Source organism: Leptonychotes weddellii, chromosome 10 (assembly GCF_054177405.1).
Source record: "Leptonychotes weddellii isolate Sample4059 chromosome 10, ASM5417740v2, whole genome shotgun sequence".
Taxonomy (NCBI): Eukaryota; Metazoa; Chordata; class Mammalia; order Carnivora; family Phocidae; genus Leptonychotes; species Leptonychotes weddellii.
The window spans coordinates 101,730,034-101,749,507 of NC_138378.1; the positions used below are offsets into that span (position 1 = coordinate 101,730,034).

The following is a 19,474-nucleotide window of genomic DNA, read 5'->3' on the forward strand; positions in this document are numbered from 1 at the left end:
CCGCCCCCCCCCCCCCCCCCCCCGCCCAATTCTTAGCTTGAATGTCCACAGCAGCAGCTCTGGGTAACAGTCTCTAGCAGGCCTGTTTCACTGCAGATCTCTCTGCTGGAGACTCCTGAAATGAGGTTTCTGTTTCATTTACTCTCTCATTTTCTTCTCCTATTCACTGAGTTGGGGGTGTATGTGCAAGCACTTACTTCTAACTCTTCCCATAGTATTCTTCGACTGGAAAACCAGGTGGTTTTGAATGGATGTTTCTCTCCTAAGACCACTGGAGAACGGCTCAGTGAATAAAATATACCATGTAAATGAATGAGAAAGCACAGAAAAGAAATCATGCCTTTTAAAAGCCTACACTAATTCCATTGAGCAAACCCAGCATCTTTTGTGTCATTCTCATCATCAGAAATAAATGAAATTTTTATGCTCCACTGGTTACTAATGTCTAGTATTAATTGGATGGAGAACACTGAAAAGAGCCCACTGTAGAACTACAAGTATCTGCCATGCTTGTCCCAGCACACACATATACTCCCACACACACCCAGTACTCTCCTGCAGCGGGGATATTTAGAAGCTGAGGTCCTTCAGTCATTGCGCACACACACACAAAACATACTGGTATGTGGTCCCCAAGGAAAAAAGAGTCTGGATGCATATTTCAGCATTAGCATTGGTGGCATTGGCACCTAAAATGACCCCTTTGTGTTCAGTGCTGGAATTTTGTTAAGAGGCAGAATTTATAGTAAGAGGCAGGGTCTGATGAGTTTGATGGTGCCTTCTGTGAACTGAGATAGGAGACCAATACTCTTGTCTCACCACAGATACCTTTGTGAAGAACAGCTGTGCTTTAATGTCAGCCTGGCTTCTGTGGTTTATACCTGCAACATTCTCTTCTAGTGCCTAATGTATTTGTAATGGATATAAAAATGACTTCTCTGGGAATGTGGATTTTCTTCTCCTTTCATGTCCATGATCATCTCTGGAGCTTTCCTGTCACTTCTCATGACTATAGGCCCAGCAGTCTATATCAGCTATTGTGAGATGTGGGTGACGGACAAAAGGGGTCCTTTCCGTAGCCCCGAACTTGCCTGCTATAAACAGGCAGGTTGCGTGAAGTTGTCAGTGGGTGTCTCTGAAGAGTCACATGCTTAGTGCTTTTGAAGAATATACTCTAGTCAAGCCTTAGGTAGGAGTTGAAGCTGCTGAGCAGGGGAGTTTCATGTAGAGAGGAGTGTGCTTCAAGAGCTGTTCTGCTGCTGACAGTAGGGAAGCACTGTGAGCGTCCCAAGTCCTCCCTCAGCATCGTAGTCCATTTGGCAGTTGGACCAAGGCCTTATGCATCATTTGACACATCTAGCAATGCTGTTTTCAGAAAGAGCCAGGATTCTGTCATTAAAAGGCTAGAAATTTTGGCCAAGCGTTTTTCAGCAGCGTTGGGATCAAATGATTATTGATGGGATCAAATAAGACACTAAGTGTAACTGGATGAGCTCTCCATGACCTCCAGAGAGACAGACAGTTTACTGAAAAGCACTTCGGGCCTTGTGGTGATCACACTTGGAACAGGCTGGGCTCTCTTGCTCTGAGGCATATGCTGTTTTCATTTAGGTGGCTGGCCATGCAGGACAAGCCTCTTGCCTTACCACTGCCTCCCCAGCCTCATTCAGATACGGTTTCCACTGCAGACCTTCCCATGGAGGGAGTGGACACACCCTGCTATCTCATGTTTCATGTTTGGGGCAACATATATCATGTGGTTCCATTCACTTTCCTGTATGAAAATTCAAGCTTAGCTTCTCACACTTGGATTGATTTTACTATTTATTGCGTTTGAGGAAATGGGTTTATTCTTCTTATATAGACTCGTGTTGTAGAAAAGACATTTAACTCCTCTGTGACCTAGGATCTTCAAGTATACAAAAGAAAATAGGCACAACTCAGCTTATTTCTCCCTGCTTCTGCCCAAATGACCGGTGGTCTGGCCTAGAGGGGCACAGGCATGCTAATGGGGCTAACTGTGAGGAGGGGACAGGAGAGGAAGTGCGTTCTGCCTGTTCCCCTTGTGGTGAGTGGCCTACAGCCACCCATTTGTCTCAGACTGAAGATAGCTTTCTGAATCTGAACAGGACCGTGACTAGGGATGTGATCGAAATGGAAACGCACCCAGTCAGGATAAAGCAGTAACTTTGTATTGTTTGTCGTTTGGGATATCTGAGAGGATGAAAGGATGTCTGAGAGGCCTCATAATGCATGACATGCAATGTTTTTTCTTCCTGGGTTGCTTTGAATTCATAAATGGGATCAGTATTTCAAAGTACTCATTCATGGAGAGTAGAAGGGGTAGAAGGGTAGAAAGGCCATTGCTGAGACTGTATGAATTTTGGTGCATCATTCTGGGATAGTCCAAACCTCAGAAAAGATGTCTGCCACATTGCTCACAGCCCCACTTTGTAACCTGTTTTGTGGATGTTTTGACATCTTGCTTCTGCCATCCCCCAGGCAAAGGCCTAGAGGATATTGACTTGTGGGATAGGAGGGCCTGTTTCTCTATAAGCAGCCCCCTCTCACTCCAGGAAAGGGGATATATGACTGGAGATTTTACATGTACTTTGGAGAGGCCTGAGAAACTTAAAGTAGAGGTATGCAATGCAATACACCTGACCCTTGACCTCACACATCTTTCAGTCTCTCCCGATTTTATTTCTGGAGAGGGCAAAGAGAGCCAAGGAAGATAGAAAGGAAATTAGAGCTCCCAGAAGGGATATCAGTTATTGGAGGTGAATTGGGAGAGTTGGAACTAGTCCAGAGAAGAGCAGAGAGCTGATTTAAGAGTTGAAGGGACTGATTTATGGTGAAAAATGAAAAGAATTAAATATATATGGCTGAGTGAAGTGGCAATGAAGGGAAAACCATGGTAACAATCTACAAATCTCTGAAGAGGGAGAGGCTGTGAAGGAGAGGAGTTATATAGTGTGGCCCATAGAAGTAACAAGATGAGACTTGCAGAAGGAAACTTCAGGGTGGATATCAGGGAAACCTTATTTTCTGAAATTGATATTCCTCTGACTATGGAATGGAATTCCAAAGGAGCAAAGAGTAAGGTGAGATGTGGGTCAGATAAGCCACAGCATTCATAATTAATCAGTTTTATATTTGGAAATGTTGAGAAGCCACAACAGGCAGGAGAGCTGGGATGGGGAACAGCAGCAGGGATCAGGATCTTTCAGGATTCAACTCTCAAGAGACTTTGGATGTTGATGTTTCCAGTAGGAAAAGACAAGAATTGCATATGTATCTTTGAAATTGGGTAGGATGTACTTGCAGAGAAGATTGTTAGTGGAAAAAATATTTTGAAATTACTGGGTTTATTTATCTCTGCCCCCGGACTGACACAGAGTATTTCTTTGGGGTGCTGTCTGTCTATCCACTGGGGAGGAGGCCATACCCATAGAGATGCATCTGAGATGCATCTCTAATATGTGTGTCATCAAGCCATTGGGCAGGGCAGGAGATACCTAGGTCTTGAGAAGATGAGATCAGTTCTAGATTTGGTGGACTGCTACTGGCTACTTGAAAACCCTTTGACATGCTGAGAATATATATATATATATATGGCTATTAGAGTGATGAAACTCATCTAAATCCATTTGATCTTTTCACAAATTTACAAAAGAAAAAGAAGGAAATCCCATGAGGGGTTTGTGTGCATGGTGTGGGAGGAAGGTGTTACCATTAATAACACTGAATGCTTTTATAAGGAAGTGTGTCTTCTGAAGGACAAGGGCGACTGGCCCACAGGTGGGAGAGGAAGAGAGGGAGAGTTGTGTCAGCAGAAGTGGTAGCTCCTGCCACTCTTAGGATTACTGCCTGATAACCTCACTTTGTGGGAATTTGCCCAGCCTGGTTCATAAAGGACATTTTGCCTTTCTTTATAACCATTACTAATGTCCTCTTACGGTTGTATGGGACTTTGTAATTTATAAAGAACTTTCAGATTTATTATTTTTTCCAATCTTACAGTAGGCAAGGCAAGTATTTTTCTTTTATAAATGGAATAACTGGAATCCAGCTATTGGATAAGACTTTTTTCAAGGTATAAATTGGTAGACCTAGAAACCTTCGCTTATGTATTGAGAGGTTATGAGATGCTAGATGCTGTGCTAGGTCCTAAGACTACAGATCTTTTTGCCTTCAAATCAGGGCTCTTTTCACTAAAGGAATCATCTCAAGATGCAGATTATAAATAACAAAGACATGTAAATAGATGAAAAGCTTTACATTATCCTTGTCAGAAGGCCATGCAACAAATATTTGGTGTTTGATAGCCATGACTTGGAAGATTCTTTAAAATATTTTATTTTCTTAAAATCTTTGAGCCCCAGTTTCATCATTAGCAAAATAGTGATAGTAATAATTCCTATCTCAAGGTGTTGTCATGGAAATTAAATTAGAAGATACGTGTAAATCCGTAACCCAATGCCTGACATAATAAAGTGCGCCATCAATATGAACCATATGGTTTTTCCTAGCAGTGGCAACACCCCAGTGTCTGGTTGAGCAAGTTGTGTACTCTATAACTCCAAGAATTGCATATACATTTTAGTTTATTTAAATGGTGCCATCTGGAGTTGTGCAGTCCCTATGTGTGGCCACATGTGGTGACCTTAGCAGCAGCAGTTGTAATACTGTGGGCTCCCATGCAACTAACTTCTAATTCCTGAGATAAGAAGTGGGATCCAGTGGAAATGGGGAGAGTGACCAGGATGATAGTTTTTATTGTCTTACTCAGAAACATGGTTGAGGAGAATTGAGGTGTGGTATTTACTTCATTTCTGTTAAGTAGTATCTTCCAAGGTCTTTTGACCTTGGATTTGGTTCAAAGATTCAAGCACTATATTCACAATCCAGTTATTTTTTCTTCTACACAAAGAAAGCAAGCCTTAACTTTATGAAAATAGGAAGTCTAATAACGAAGAACAAGATAGAGGCATTAAAGAACAGTAGTTCTCAGATGGTGGATCTTTCTTAACTGAGAGCAATGTGTGTAGTTCAAGCCCCTCAGTGCCTAGAGAGGTGCTGGGCCACTGACCTCTGGTAATTTGTTATTATTAGCTGGAGCTGTGCCCTTTCCTTACATTTCTGGCTTCCCCATTCATTGTCAAGTGGAAGGCAGGAGAAAGATGGAAGGTGCCAACTGGTTGATGGACATGAGCCCAATAAGAGCAATTAGACCTTTGAGATTCTGTGGAGACACATAGCCCAGGGACTTGAGTCCTCAGGAATGTGGCTCAACCTAAAAGAGGCTGTTAAGCATCCACATAGCATTTTATAGGTAGTATTTTTTATGAGCCATGGCTGAGCCGTTGCTTTCAAAAGATGCACATGGACATTATTTCTGCTTGGGAGTAGAGGGAGAATAGGATATTTTTGTGAGGATGGTTATAGGTCCAGAGGTTATGTGACAAGAGCTGTGAATAAACTTATCAAAGAGCCCTAGGGGTGTCTTCTTTCTTAGAGCCATTGTGTTGTCCTCCAGTCTAGGATGTGGCCAGTGTTTCTTAACCTAGTGATGACCTGGGATATTCATATGGGCCAAGGTGTGAGGAAGGAGCAGTTTAAAAGAGTGTTGGCCTGGTAGGGAGGTAGGGAGGGGGTGGGAGATATCTTAGTACCCTTCTTGCTGAGCCAGATTTCTCAAAACAACTTTTTTTTTTTAATTCAGTAAATTTTGTGATGAACTTTCCAGCTGGGCTGTTAGGAGCTTGGGTCCTTTCCCAGGAAAATTCTCTCAGATTCATTTGGTGAACATAGGCATTCCAGAATGTGGGAAGTCCCAGAACTGGGCAGGAGGAGAGCTCTGTTGGGGCAGATGCATCCAACCACTTGGTTAATTAAGAGTCTCTGTGTCTTGGACATTATTTTTGTAATTACATAACAATAGGTGCATGGAGAGGTAGGCAGTGAGAATTCCCTGGAGTAAGGAAAAGGCTAAAGGGAAGATCTGAAAATAAAAACAAAGAAAATCCAAGCAAGCTTAGAGGAAATCAGGCAACTAGCCAGAGGAAATCAAAGGGAAACTTTAAACCATTGACTCTGTTTTTCCTCTTATTTATCTTTTATTCGGTTTTCATCGGAATATGGTTCATGAGGGTGGGCATGGGCAGGTCTCCTTTATAGATCCTTTCCACATTTTCAGCCCAGGTAATTAAAGTAAGTGTTCTGTGGTGGAGGGAACACTAGATTAAGAGCTAGAAGACTTAGATTCTATTATGATACTGGCTTTTTATTAGCTTTGACATCTTGTGCAACTTCCTTAAACTTGTTGAGCCTCTGGGGCTTTTTCCTAAAGGAGAAAATACAGAACTTGTCTTGAGTACCTCATGGAGTCTTTGTGAGCATTATATAAAATAACCTACTTGGAAGATTCTAGTCTGGATTATTCAGAAATAAATATATAAGGCCATAGAAGGATGAATGTGTACAAGATCATAAAAAGTGCTGAGATTCTACTTTATCAATTCATAATTTCAACCAACCCTTGGCATTAGGGAGCAGCTCCCAGATTTTGAGGCAGGTGTTGGGCTTCATTTAAGAGCTCAGTAGCCCTGAAAAGGGGTTATGTGGCCACTTTCCACGGTTTCTCAAAATGAGGTCCTTCCATTGAAGTAATTTTGCTCAATTCCAGACTTTTCTGGAAATGAATCTCTGGTTGTGGGACATAAGAACTTGCATTTTAACATCAGAAAATTATTTTTTTAATTGAATGATGACAAATACAATGAAGTACATTGAATGTATTAATCTCATGTATAGCTTGATTATAATTCACATATGCAGCTTCCATATAATCACCACCCAGATAAAGATTCAGAACATTTCTAGCATCCCAGGAAGTTCCTGTTTAAGCCATTGTGTGGACATATGTTGTCATTTGTCTTAAATTGATTTTGGAATTGCTGAATTATATGGTAAGTGTATGTTTAACTTTATAAGGAATTGACAAACTGTTTTTACAAGCAGTTATACCACTTTATACTCCCACCAGTAATGTATGAGAATCCTTGAGAATACTTGATATTGTCAGCTTGTGGTGGTATATTGTTGTGGTTTTAATGTATACTTCGTTTTGTGTTGGTTATCTAATATTGCATAGGAAATTAGCTAGAAAATTAGTGGTTCAAAATAGTAATAACAGTTTATCTTTTATAGTTCCTATGAGTTAGGATTTTGGGAATAGTTTGACTAGGTGTTTTTTTGCTTGGAGTCTCCCGTGAGATAGCAGTCAGATGTCAGCCAAGGATGCAGCCATCTTAAATCTTGACTGGAGCTGCAGGATCTACTTGCATGGTACCTTGCTCACAAGGCTAGCAAACTGATGCTGGCTAGTGGTGAGAGGTCCCATTGTTTCTCCAGGTATTCCTGTCTATAGGGCTGCTGGAGCATCCTTGTAACCTGGTGTCTAGCTTCCCTGAGAGTGAGCATCCATTGAGATAATATGATCTTTTTTGGGGGTAAATATTATGAATCACAGTGTTTGATTTTCAAATGTTGAATTAGCTTCATATTCTCAGAATAAACCCCACATGGTCATGATGTATTATCTTTTTGTGTATTGCTGGATCAGCTCACTAATACCTCGTTGACAATTTCTGCATCTGTGTTCAGGAAGATTATTGGTCTGTAGTTTTCTTGTCTCTGACAGGCTTTAGGGTGTGGGTAATGCTGGGTTCATAAAATGAGTTGTGAAATGCTTCCTCTTCTATTTTTCCTGGAAGAGAATTGTAATTTTTTCTTTCTTGAATTTTTGTTTAATAGAATTTGCCAGTGAGGACTTCTTGGCCTGGTATAGTCATTGTTGGAAAGTTTTAAATTACTAATTATATTTATTTAATAATAATGATTATAGGATTATTCAGATTATCTATTTCTTTTTGAATGAACTTTAGTAGTTTGTATCTGTCAGAAAATTGGTTCATCTATATTGCTGAATTAATGCAAGTTAAATTGTTCATAATACCCCCTATAATTTTTTATGTCTGTAATGTCAGTAGTGATCTCCCCTCTTTCATACTTGATATTGGTAATTTACATCATCTCTCTCTTTTCTTTGTGGTCATTCTGGCTAGAAGCTTTCCAATTTTATTGACTTTTAAAAAAAAAATTTTTTTTTTTGTGATACTGATTTCTTCTGTTATCATTATGTATTTCATTTTCATTGATTTCTGCTCTTATTTTATTATCTTTTCTTCATTTGCCTTAGGTTTAAATTGTCCTTTCCGTTTCTAGTTTCTTATGGTGAAAACTTAGATCATTGATTTGAGACCTTTATCCTTTTTCTATTATAAGTATGTAATGGAAAAATTCTCTCTAATAACTCGGTTTAGCAACATCATATAAATTTTAATATGTTGTAATGAAATTTACCTTCTATTCAATTAAAATACTTAAAAATTTTCCATTTGATGTTCTTTTCACTCATGGTTTTATATGTGTTTTTTATTTCTGAATATTTGGGGATTTCCCAGATGTCTTTCTCTTACTGATTTCTAGTTTAATTCTGATATAGTCTGAGAACATACTTGGTTTGATTTTAGTTGTTTAAAATTTGTTCAGGTTTGTTTTATGCCTCAGAATATGGTGTATCTTGCTGAATGTTCCATGTTCCACGCTTCAAAAGAACATTTTCTGTTATTATTTGGTGGGGTATTCAGTTGATGTCAGTTAGATCAATTTGGTTGATAGAGTTGTTCAGATCTTTTGTACCCTTACTTATTTTTTTCTGTTTGCTATTTGCATTACCACTAGAGGATTCCTAAAGTCTCCAAGTTTTGTTTTATCTACTTCTTTTAATTCTATCATTTTTTATTTCATGTATTTTTATTATATTCAATTAGCCAACATATAATACATCATTAGTTTTTGATGTAGTGTTCAGTGATTCATTAGTTGAGTATAACACCCAGTGCTCATCATCACACGTGCACTCCTTAATACCTATCACTCGGTTATCCCATCCCCCCACCGCCCTTCCTTCTGTGACCCTCGGTTTGTTTCCTGGAGTCCAGAGTCTTTCATGGTTTGTCTCCCTGTCTGATTTCTTCCCCTTCAGTTTTCCCTCCCCCTGTGGTCCTCCGTGCTATTCCTTATGTTTCACATGAGTGAAACCATATGATAATTGTCTTTCACTGCTTGACTTATTTCACTTAGTATAATCCCCTCCAGTTCCATCCATGTCAATGCAAATGGTGGGTATTCATCCTTTCTGATGGCTGAGTAATATTCCATTGTATATATGAACCACATCTTCTTTATCCATTCATCTGTTGAAGGGCATCTCAGCTCCTTCCACAGTTTGGCTATTGCAATGAACATTGGGGTTCATGTGCCCCTTCTTTTCACTACATCTGTATCTTTGGGGTAAATACCTAGTGGTGCAATTGCTGGGTCATAGGGTAGCTCTGTTTTTAACACCTTGAGGAACCTCCATACTGTTTTCCGGAGTAGTTGTACCGGCTTGCATTCCTACCAACAGTGCACGAGGGTTCCCCTTTCTCCACATCCTCGCCAACACTTGTTTCCTGCCTTGTTAATTTTTGCCTTTCTAACTGGTGTAAGGTGGTTATCTCATTGTGGTTTTGATTTGTATTTCCCTGATGGCTTTCATGTGTCTGTTAGCCATTTGTATGTCTTCTTTGGAGAAGTGTCTGCTCATGTCTTCTCCTCATTTTTTGACTGGATTATTTTTTGAGTTTTGAGTTTGAGAAGTTCTTTATTAGGTGCCTACACATTTAGGATTGACTCATTTCTTGATGATTTGACTCCTTTATTATTGTGTAATATGTCTTTTTATCCCTGGTGGTATTCATATTTTGAAATTTATTTTGATTGATATTAATATAGCCTCTTAGGTTTCTTTTGATTATTGCTTATGTGGTATCTGTTCCATTCTCTTACTTTTAATTTATATCTTTATATTTACAGTGAGTTCCTTATAGAAAACATATTGTTGGATATTGTGTGATTTTTAAAAATTTAATCTTATAGTCTTTGTCTTTCATTTGGTCTTTTAGGCCACTTGTACTTCATGTTATATTTGATATGGTTGGATTTAGATGTATCATTTTGTTTTTGTTTGTTTGTTTCCCTGTTTTTGGTTCTTCTGTTTTTCCTTTCTTGACATCTTTTAGGTTATTTGAATATTTTTTAGTATTTCAGTTTTAATTTATCTATTGGTTTTTTGGCTTTATCTTTGTATTATTATTTTAGTGGTTGCTCTAGACATTACACATATATGTTATATTTGTATATATATGTATGTTATAGTTATATATGTGTATATATATATATATACACCTACATATCATATATATTTATATGTAAACTCTAGCAGTCTACTTCAAGTTGACATTTTAGTACTTCAAGTAAAATATAGACCCTTATAATCATATAGGTCCCTTTACCCTCCACCTTTGTTATAGTTCTATGTGCTATATCTACATAATTAAAAACTCTATATACATACACACACACATACATAGCTTTTAGCAGTTATACATATTTTACATAATTTAAGAGGAGAAAACTAGTCCTTTATATTTACCCAGATACATAACATTTTTCTTACTCTTCCTTGTTTTCTGAAGTTCCAGTTTCCCTATTTAATCATTTTCCTAAAGAACTCCCTTTTTCATTTCTTTTAGAGCATTTCTGCTGGTAACAAATTAGCTTAGTTTTCCTTTATCTGAATTTGGGTTGACAAGTCTTTTCTTTTTACACTTTAAGAACGCTGTTCCTCTGTCCTTCATAGTTTCTGATAAGCATTCTGCCATTAAATTGTTCTTCCCTATATGTAGCTGTTTTCAAGATTTTTCCTTTGTCTTTAGTTTTCAGAAGTTTGATAATTTGACTATTTGATTATGATGAATCTGTGCATAGTTTGCCGTCTGTTGAGATTCTTGAATCTGTAAGTTTACATCTTTTTTGAAATCTGGTTAGTTTTCAGCCATTATTTCCTCATTTTTTTTGCACTAATACCTTTCTCCCCTCCTCTGGGACTTCAGTTGCACAACTTTTAGATCTTTTGCTACTGTCTCACATTCTCTCAAAACTCTTCTAATTTCTTTTTTCAACTTTTTTCTCTCTGTTCTGCAGATTGGACAGGTTCTGAGATCTATCTTTGAGTTTACTGACTCTTCCTCTGTTTTCATTTTGCTATAGTTTTTATTTTATTTTTTATTTATTTTTATTATGTTAATCATCATACATTACATCATTAGTTTTTGATGTAGTGTTCCATGATTCATTATTTGCGTATAACACCCAATGCTCCATGCAGAACGTGCCCTCCTCAATACCCATCACCAGGCTAACCCATCCTCCCACACCCCTCCCCTCTAGAACCCTCAGTTTGTTTTTCAGAGTCCATCGTCTCTCATGGTTCATCTCCCCTTCCGATTTCCCCCCCTTCATTCTTCCCCTCCAGCTATCTTCTTCTTCTTTTCTTTTTTAACATATAATGTATTATTTGTTTCAGAGGTACAGATCTGTGATTCAACAGTCTTGCACAATTCACAGTGCTCACCATAGCACGTACCCTCCCCAGTGTCTATCACCCAGCCACCCCATCCTTCCCACCCTCCACCACTTTGCTATAATTTTTAATATTAGATGTTGTATTTTTCAGTTAAAATTTTCTATTTTTTTATTTTTATTTTTTAAAGATTTTATTTGAGAGAGAGAGAGCATGAGCAGGGGGGAGGGGCAGAGGGAGAAGCAGACTCCCTGCTGAGCAGTGAGCCCAATGTGGGGCTCGATCCCAGGACACTGGGATCATGACCTGAGCCGAAGGCTAATGCTTAACTGACTGAGCCACCCAGGTGCCCCAAATTTTCTGTTTTTAAAAATAATTTCTATTTCCCTACTTAGAGCTACCTTTTCATCAATTTTCCAGAATGTTTACTTTTCCCTCTGGGAACACATTTATAACAGATAGCTTCTTTAAAGTCTTTGATCACTTCAACATCTGGATTGTCTTGTTATTGGCATTTGTTGATTATCTTTACCTTTACGAATTGGCCGAATAATAATTATGGCTGAATAATATTTCATTGCATATCTGGACCACATTTTCTTTATGCATTCATCAGTCAGTGGACATTTGGGCTTTCTCCATAGTTATTCAGCCATCAAAAAGAATGAAGTCTTGCCATTTGCAATGATATGAATGGAGCTAGAGTGTATTATGCTAAGTGAGATAAGTCAGTCAGAGAAAGACAAATACCGTATGATCTCACTCACATGTGGAATTTAAGAAACAGAACCGATGAACATATGGGAAGGGGGGAAAAGAAAAAGAGGCGAGAAGTAAACAAGCCATAAGTGGCTCTTAACTGTAGAGAACAAACTGAGGGTTGATGGAGAGAGGTGGGCGGGGGATGGGCTAGATGGGTATTAAGGAGGGCACTTGTGATGAGCACTGGGTGTTGTATGTAAGTGATGAATCACTGAATTCTACTCCTGAAACCAATATTGCACTGTATGGTAACTAACAAAATTTAAATAAAAAACCCAATTGGTCATCTGTTTTATTTTGTTTTGCTATTGTATATTGAGTAATTTTACATCATATCCATGATGGAGCATCGTGTTGTTTGGTCTGAGACCTGGGTGTATTTTTTTTTAAGATTTTATTTATTTATTTGACAGACAGCGAGAGAGGGAACACTGCTGGGGGAGTGGGAGAGGGAGAAGCAGGCTCCCTGCTGAGCAGGGAGCCCGATGCGGGGCTCGATCCCAGGACCCTGGGATCATGACCTGAGCCGAAGGCAGACGTTTAACGACTGAGCCACCCAGGCGCCCACCTGGGTGTATTTTAAATCTCAGTTTTTTTCTTAAAGACTTTATTATGCTGCTTTGAGTCTGTCCATACATGTGTGCTCAGAGATGAGCTGGGCCCTAGGCCAGTTTCTTCACAGAATTAGCATATTTCTGTCTCTCCCCTCTGGAATTCTCCTTAAGCTCAGTTTTACCTATCTGTACTGCTTCTGCATAGTGTGTGCAATGGGGGCTGTCCTTGGGCAAAATAGAGCGATAAAAGAGAAACAAATCAGGGATTCTGTCCATACTCTGGCCTGAAGTACCCCCTTTTCCCAAGCCCCTGTCCTGAAAGATGTGGTTTCTAGTAGGTTCTCTAGTAGAGTTTTGGCTACTGACATTGCCAGCCACACTGACTCTGCTGAGAGCTCACTATCATGAGATGAGCGGAGTAAAAAGGAAGAAAAAACAAAGAAATAGAGATTTCCCTCCATACTCTCTGGATCACAAGGCTCCTTCTCCTGGCCAGAAAGAAGAGATTTCTGTGGCCATTTTACCTGTACCATCATCCCAGCTTAGCTGGGTGCCCACATTTGGTTCACAGATGCAAGAGAAAAGAGGTAAAAACAGAAAAGTTACCTCCATATGGATTGCTTTCCCAGATTTTGACTCTCTTCCTCAATATTCCTGGTTTTATTTATTTTTCAGAGTCCCTTAATAGTTGTTTTTTGTATTTTGTCCAGAGTTCTTCATTGTAAGTAGGAGGATAAATAGAATTTAGTGGGCTTACTCCATCATGCTGCACTGGAAGTCCCTCATTCCTTTTTGGAATCAGAGTTTCCGTCAACAATATTTTTCTTTCATTCCCTCTTTCCCATGTCAGGGTGTGCTAAATGCTTCCAGGCAGAAAATCAGGACAGTGCTAGGGCCTACCATTTTTATTTTCCTTCTCTCCTGTGCTACTGATTATCCCATGAAAACAGTTTTTTCATATATTTTGTCCAGTTTTACAGCTGTTTATTACTTTATCATGGCTGAGAGCCTACAAAATGAACTTTGAGATCACGGCCATGTTGGCTTATCTCCAGATACACCTTCTAGATTTGTGTGAGAGGTGCTCACCAAGCAGAAATTAAACAAGGGAATCCTCTGTAGGAGTATCTATAAATTTGGACTTTTGCCTGAAGAAATGCTTATTTATTGGTTCACCTATTTCTTGTTTGTTTGTTTTACATTGAGTGCTTACCAAGTTGAATTGAGTACAGTCTGTTTCTCCCAGGAGTTCACAAACTAGCTGGGAGAGAAAAGGCAAACAAGGCATGCTAATAAGTAACTCCAGGGAACGGCAGCACTTGATGCTGAAGAAAGGATGCAGATGGTTATAATGGTTCAGGGGAAGCTTGGAGATGTCAGCTCCAGCTGGGGCGATTAGAGATAGTTTTGTTCTGTTCCTCCAGATCTCAAAAACCATTCCCTGAAAGGCTGATGAATTCTCCTTGCTCAGTGCATGGTAGAAGGTGTGAAGTTCCTCTAAGACAGGAAATTATAGCTCTGGAATTTTAGAAAGAATAAGTTTATTGCCTTTTGGCAGGGGGTCAGGTCAAAGGATATCTGCTGAGAATGATGGTTTTTCTTTTGGCAGAAGTGAGTTAGAAAAAACTTCCAGAAGTAGGTGATTTGAGAAACTGGGTCTTGGGGGGAGTATAGAATTAGAGAAAAGAAAAGGGCAAAAGACCTTATAAATTAGGGCGATAGCATAAAATAACAGCCAGAGGAGGAACAGAGACAGACAGACAGACACTGTGTGTGTGTGTGTGTGTGTGTGTGTGTGTGTGTGTGTGTAACAAAGTAGGTCTAGCCAGAGCGGAGAAGCCTAAGGAATCCTGGGGGTTGAGAGGCTGGGTGCTGAGTCAGGTAATCTGAGTTAGAGGTAGGTCTGGCTTATTGAATCAGGAATTTACATTTGATGCTGAAGAAATCAAAAAGCATTTAGTTTTTGAGTAGGGGAATGCATGTTGACTGCAGATTCTTCAAGAAATGTTGTTTGATTATGGGTCTCGGTCCTGGACTACACAGACAGTTGCATTGGAGCCTTGAGAGGCTGTTGTACTGGCTCAGGAGTGAGGGACTCGGAGATGGGCCAAAAGATGCCCAGATATAAGGGGAACGAGAAGAAAGGAGTCAAAGGTCCAAGGGTTTGACCTGGGGGCCTCGCAGACTGGTGGTGTTACTGAAAAGAAGATAGTTGGGAAGAACATCTGGTTTGGTAGTGGGGGAGTACCTGACAGATGACTGTTTCGTGGGTCTCCATCTGAAGATCAGGTTATCTGGAATGCATGTGAAGGTAGGAAACAGAAGCAGGACAGGTAAGAGGTCCAGGTGGAAGATATGGATGTGGGAACTGTTTATATGGACCTGGTGGTTTACTTCTTGAGAACAGATGCATTTTCCTGAGGAAGAAGAAAGAGGAAGAAAGTCACACCTTGGATTTAGGAAAGTTCATAATTTGACAATGGAATGGAGTCAATGACATCACTAGAAAGAACTTATAAGAAGGAAGAGAGGCCACTGGACTGCAGTGTCATGGAAGCTAAGGGAGATGGATGTTCCAAAGATGGAGTGGAAAGGCCTTGTGTTTGTCCCAGAGCCTTCTGGAGAGCAGGTAGAGGTAGAAGGAAGTTTATTGGGGGTGCTAAAGAAATCACAGCAAAATGTACTTATGTAGTTGTTCGGTTTGTGAAAGGAAGAAGAGAAGACCAAGAGAATGAAAAGTCAATGATGTTAGAAGGTTTAACAGAACGGGGAGAAGATGTGTGAAGGATGAACGTTCTTAATAAAATCAGGAGGGAAACCGCTGCAGAGAAAGGAGGTTTAAGGAACAGCAAGGGAAGGGGTAATTGCATAGCAAGAGCACTCACTCTAGGCAGTGTGGACTCTTCTCCCAGATTTGGATGCATTCCATCCAGGCTGTAGCTGCTTCTTAAAATAGAGTTTTTGCTGCCTTATCCTTTTAAGTCGTTCTGGGAGGTGGGGAATCACTATTTTATGAGGCTGCCCAGTGCTTGCTGGACAGAACTCTTGGGAAAATATTGGATAGTGGCTACATTCTACTCTGTAACTTAATACTAGTAACAACTACGACTGAACAGTTTTACATAGATTACTCTATTTACTCTAACATGGCAAGGTTGATTTTAGTATTACTCCCATTTCCAGATATGTTGAGGCTCAGAGAGGTTAAGTAACCGGCCGTGGTCACATAACTAGTAAGAGAAGGATCTAGTATTCGAGTCCCAGTCTGTTTAAGTGTGCACCTGTTATCTCTAGGTCTTCCTGCTCCTGCTTGTGGTTGTCATTCTGCCTCCATGTATTGTCTGTTCTCCAACATGAGGGCCCTTCAGATATATGAGGTCAGCTATCCCACATACCCTGGATAATTTCCTTTGTCTCCTCTTCTTTCTCTTTTTCCTCCTCTTTCTTGCTTTCTCTCTCTTTCTTTTTTTTTTTTAATTGTTAATTCAACAGGTGGTTATTGAGGAGTTTCCGTGTGTCAATCACTGGGCTAGGTGCTGCGCAGACAGCACTGAACAAAACACACCAGCGCTTTGCCCTCACGGGGTTTACAGATTGGCGAGGCAGGCGTATTAAATGTGCAAATGAACACATAAATCTACAATAAGAAACAGTGAGGAGTGCTGTGAAGGAACAGGGCATCTCTACTCCCCCCCGCCGCCCCCTTGGCACCCTTTTTCATAAACTCTGATTTTCAGAGGCCTCGCCATCCTTGCTTCTTTCCTCCAGACTCCTCTCCTTTTAAGGGGTGGACTTCAAACGAGGCCAGGTTTCCACCACTGTGGTCTGATCTTGGAGCCCAGTGAGGATCTTCACAGAGAAACCTTGTGTTATTGCAGCTTCGAGGTAGGAATGGGCAGAACCACAGGCAGGAGGGACTAGAGAGAAAGAACACCTCTCCCTCTTCTGAGATAAGAAGACAGATGTGCAGAGGGCCAGGCAGAGGCAAAGGACAAGGATGTAGAGCCCAGAAGTAGGGCCGATGGTCTCTAACCATTCCATGAAGTGTGACCTGAGGTCATGCTAAATAGATCACCACGCCATGCAATCTCTTCCATTCCACAAATCCTGCCTTTCCTTTCATGCTCCAGCCCCTCTTGTTACCCACACCTCCCCTCCCTCCCCTCTCCCCTCTCCTCTGCTCCCTGCTCCTTCACTCCTTCTCTTCTTTCTTCCTTTCTTTTCTCCTTTCTCTTCTTTTTTCCTCTCCTCTACTCTCCCCTTTTCTTTTTCTCTCCCTCCCCTTTCCTTCCTTCCTTCCTTCCTTCCTTCCTTCCTTCCTTCCTTCCTTCCTTCCTACCTTCCTTCCTCCCTCCCTCCCTCCCTCCCTCCCTTCCTTCCTTCCATGCTTCCTCTTAGTATCAGTCTCAATATAATTGGAAGAATCTAGTTGGAGAAAAATGTCAAAAAGTACAAATGCAGATTTAGTATATCTGACCTTTTTTCTTTTCAAAACAATAAATGCCAAATAGTTTAAAATGGCAGCCAGGATGGTTAGAGATTATTTATGTGCTTAAGTATTTAGGGAAGAAATGTAGTTCAAATTTAAGTGTAATTTATGTGAAGATTCTGACTGGTGAGAGTCCTAAGTACTTTTAAGGAACCAGTATAAGCAGTGATGTTTACATTTCAGACAACAGAAAATGTGAAAAATCAGAATAGAACGAAGTGGCAAATGATCCCTAATAGGTAATGAGAACATTTGATAACATCAAGGAAGTATTTTGCAACACACAATTGTGTTTGGGTTTTTCATATGGTGTGGTGGCATCCCAGAGAAAGACCCACAATCCACATGTCCTCTCCTTTGATGAAATACAAGATATTTTAGGGCGCCTGGGTGGCTCAGTCGGTTAAGCCACTGCCTTCGGCTCAGGTCATGATCCTGGAGTCCCGGGATCGAGTTCCGCATCGGGCTCCCTGCTGGGCGGGGAGTCTGCTTCTCCCTCTGACCCTCCTCCCTCTCATGCTCTCTGTCTCTCATTCTCTCTCTCGCAAATAAAATCTAAAAAAAAAAAAAAAAAAAAAGAAATACAAGATATTTTATATATGCAGGTTTACCTGTATCACTTACCTATTTTACTGAAGACATTTTATTGTTAAAACAGAAGGAGGGAGAATTATCTTGCTCCAGCTGTGTAAATCCTGATAGAAGTATAATCCTCCAGCCTGGAGTGTAATTCTGTACTCAGTCTCATACTCAATTATCATCAGAAGCAGCAGTGTCCTTTACAGAGTGGAGGCTCCTGAAAGGTTTTTTTTTTTCTTTTTTATAAAGAACTGTGAACATTAGTTAACCCATTTACTTCTGAAAAGAGACAACATTGCATTGTGTTAAGAAAATAGACTGTGGATTTTGCTCTCGGTTTGGTGCCCAGCTCCAGAACTTTACTATAGTTACAAAATCTTAAGGTAGTAAGACAATAACTTAATTTTCCTGCTCATCTATAAGGTAGAGGTTATTATAGCACTTGCTTTATAGGGTTCTTAGGAGGAGTAAATGAGATAATTAAAAAAAGTTTAGTATAGCACCTGGCATATGGTTAAAGCACTGAAAATATTATCCATTATCTTCAATTTTATTATTGTTGTTTTATTAATAAAGGGGCTTCCCCTGATTTTTTTTTTTTAAATTTTATTTATTTACTTGACAGAGAGAGACACAGCGAGAGAGGGAACACAAGCAGGGGGAGCGAGAGAGGGAGAAGCAGGCTTCCCACAGAGCGGGGAGCCGGATGCGGGGCTCGATCCCAGGACCCAGGGATCATGACCTGAGCCGAAGGCAGACGCTTAACGACTGAGCCACCCAGGTGCCCCCCTCGATTTTTTTTTTTGTGGCTTCCTTTCCATGTCATCTTTGCTGAAATCTATACTCAAAATTAGAGTTTATCTTGTAGAAAATACAATTAAACAAATGAAAGGCCCCCCAAAAACCTTTACATATTATGGACAAAAGCAGCCTATTTGCTCAGAGCTAAAATCATCAGAAAGTCAGTGCCATCCCATTGTGCATTGCCTAAGAATTCCACATGGAAATAGCAAATCTTTTATTTATTTATTTTTTAATGTCAAAGAATTTTAATTAAGTCGTAAAGATTTCTAAACCCTTAAGATACTCATTATAAGATCTTTTACTTTCATAGCAGGAAAAGTCCTTATTTCAATAATTAACTATGAAGTTTGAAAAACTATAGTGTCAGTTGAGGCATGGAAGGAGGGAAGAGACTTCTGGACTAGGAATTGTGGGATTAGATTTTCATCTTAGGATGTGCTGAGTTCTCCTGTTTGAACCTGGGCCAGTCACCTAAGCTTTCTGAGTCTTAGTTTCTGTCATATGAAATAAGTGAGTTCTAATCTCTACTCTCCCTTTCATATTAAAATTGTGTGATTATAACCTATGTCCAGGCCTGGTGCTGAATCTTTACTGGGAAGATGCTATTTCTATGAACAGATGCAGGGTCAGTTAGAATTTCACACAGCAGTAATAAGAAATGATAACCTTCTCTGATTCTTACACATTTGGTAACTAGCGGATGATGACAAGAGCTGTTTACTTCTAACCGATATGCCTTAGAGACTATGATAA

At 39.9% G+C, this 19,474-nt stretch overlaps 1 protein-coding gene across 1 annotated transcript in view; it reads left to right on the top strand.

Moving 5' to 3' along the window:
• Window positions 1–19,474, top strand: part of LOC145716006 (ALK tyrosine kinase receptor-like) — a 541,645-nt gene that overhangs the window by 1,353 nt on the left and 520,818 nt on the right. The gene's annotated exons all lie outside the window — the stretch shown is intronic.